The sequence below is a fragment of the Amblyomma americanum genome, chromosome 4 (genome assembly GCF_052857255.1).
Source record: "Amblyomma americanum isolate KBUSLIRL-KWMA chromosome 4, ASM5285725v1, whole genome shotgun sequence".
Taxonomy (NCBI): Eukaryota; Metazoa; Arthropoda; class Arachnida; order Ixodida; family Ixodidae; genus Amblyomma; species Amblyomma americanum.
The window spans coordinates 213,046,653-213,049,313 of NC_135500.1; the positions used below are offsets into that span (position 1 = coordinate 213,046,653).

Genomic DNA, 2,661 nt, shown 5'->3' on the forward strand with positions numbered 1-2,661 from the left:
TCGCATGCAGCAGTTAAGACTGTCATAGAAAACCTATGGGGAACGCTTTTGGCGATTGCAAAAATTTCAATAGTAAACATTGCAAGCCTGTCCCCGGGAGATCAAGGGTATATTGACCGTTATGGTGAAATCTTACAATACTTGAAAAAAATTGCGTTTATAAACTCTATTCCGTTCACAAATGATTTTGTCTAGAATTGTTGGGTATACCGGGGGATAGTTAACCTAGAAGGAGAAGGAGGGCTGCTGTGGAAGTAGGGTACGGCGAGACGAGGAGGTCATGGCGAGAGTGTGGGAAGGCGTACCACGGTAACCATTCGGAACATGCTTACCGTCGAAGGAGAAGGAGAGGTATGGCGAGAACGGAGGAATGTAGCACGGTCCATTTGCGACAGCTGCTCCGATAGGCGCCTCCTGAGGAGAGGATTATCGGTGGGGCTGCGCTTCTAGAACGGCGGACTGGAGAGCAGGCCTAGACGAAAAACGACAATGTGCGGAAAACTAAAAAGAGCGCAATAGAACTATGCAAATGTGAGGTCGCTCTCACATTCTCAACCACAAGAAAACGTAAAGTACAAATACCTTAACAGTTGTCGCTGAATCTCGCGTTAACCAGGGGTATCGGTCCTGTCAATTTTTTTTTCTATTCCGGTTTTGTTTTCTACACGCTTCCTTCTTCTACCGTCGCTTTCGTTGCTATCGACGTCTTCAAAACACTGTAACACTTTTCCTTCCGACGCCCGCATCACGGAAGCCAGCATTCTAAATATCTACGAAATGAATTCGTTTCGGCTTAGTCCTTTCCTCGCTCAGGATTACACCGTGCTCAGAGGACATCACTGGAGGTTTTCCCGAAAAAAGCACGGCTTGATGCGGACACGTCTCAAGTAGCGTAACTAGGCTACACTTCTAACATGAGCATCTTGCTTGACATACGGTGAGCTGAGTGCGCACTGCAGGCCGTTGTTTCCCTCCTAAAACACGCGTTCCACATCATTCGCGAGGCTGTGTTAACGAGTTTGGATCCAGGTCAGAGGCAAAGTTAATCGCCGCCGCCGCATTACGGTTTCCGCAGGAGCAGACTCAATCATCTCGAAGCCTTCCCCCCGGCCAGGATAGCAAGCGCTTGCCGAGAGAAAGAAATACAACAAATCGGGGGCGCTGCGCTAAGCCTGTCGAGACAGGACAGCCGCTTTCTCCCTGTCGCTTGGCTTGACGGCCCATCTTGTTGTTACTTTTTTTTTCTGACCGCGGGGCCTCGTAATCCGCTTTTTAATTCCTCATGTGTCACGACCGTTCCGTTCTTCCGCCTAGTACGTTCAGTCAAGTCTAGCAGAGTGGAACTCGCCCGGCTATGTATTTTGAGACAGCCTTTCTCGTGTTTTTTTATTCTTGTTTCGAATAATGGGGGCACAGACAACCAGAAAGAGAATCTGAAGGTTTCCAGTTACTATGTTCTAGTTCTGCTCTGACGCATTTTTTTTCCTGATCTGTAACACTGGCATCTGTCTCGTAACTTCCTCCTTGTCTACTTTCGCCTTCGCAGAGGAGCCCGGGTTCCTTCGAACGCGCACATTTTCATCCCCAAGCACCGGTGGCGTCGCTGAGGTCGTGCATATGGTATAGCTGAAGGAGAGCAGAGTCTGTAAGCCCTTGGTGCTTACGTTCATGAGACGCTCTAGCGGGAGCCGGTTTCCTTCGACGACAAAGTCTGTTCCCACGCACTGTCCGCGATGACACCGGACGCGGTACCCATCTCTGGCGACGCCAGTGTCTTGTGGCTGCCGAAGCGGGACTCCAGGACCGAGGGTTGGGCGCTGGCCGGCAGTCCGCTGCCCGTATTCTTCATCACGGCCGCGTACGTCTACTTCGTCAAGGTGGCCGGCCCCCGTTGGATGTCTCGCCGCAAGCCCTTCAAACTGAAGACCTGCATTCTGGCCTACAACCTCTCGGCCACTGCCCTGAGCGCCTTCTTTGTCTGCCGCTTCGCAAAGCTTTCCTACTGGGACCTCGGATACATGTTCCTCCAGGACCTCGACCTGGGCGTCTCTCCGGCCAACCTCGAGATCGTGCGCCTCTCGTGGTGGCTCTACCTGTTCAAGATCTCCGAGTTGGCCGACACCGTGTTCTTCGTGCTGCGCAAGAAGAACCACCAGGTCAGTGCGCTGCACGTCGTGCACCACGTCATCGTCACCTGGAACATGTGGTTGGGCCTGAGCTACGGTGCGCAGTCGCACGGCATGTTCGTCACCTGTATGAACACCTTCGTGCACGTCTTCATGTACACGTACTACTTCCTGGCGGCTCTGGGGCCGGCCTACAAGCGCCTGCTGTGGTGGAAGAGGTACCTGACCATGATGCAGATTCTGCAGTTCGTCCTGCTGTTCGCTCACTCCGTCGGCATGGTGGTCGCCAACGGCAACTACGTGCGTCTCTTCGTCTGGCTGGAGGTGGCGCAAGCTGCTCTGTTCTTTGTGGGGTTTGTCGCCTTCTACGTCCACGCTTACACCAAAAAGAAACCCTAACTTAAGCGACTGCTTATTGAACAGCACGGAGGGAGTATTGTTTTTCTTTTTACGCTGATTATTCTTGTTTCAAACTGCTGTCTGAAACTAATAATATATATTAGAGCCATTACTGGTGTTATAACTGTGCTAAATA

At 51.7% G+C, this 2,661-nt stretch overlaps 1 pseudogene; it reads left to right on the forward strand.

Annotated features, from left to right (window-relative positions):
- Nucleotides 1-1,548: 1,548 nt before the first annotated feature.
- LOC144127572 (very long chain fatty acid elongase 7 pseudogene) lies at nucleotides 1,549-2,661 on the forward strand (annotated as a pseudogene).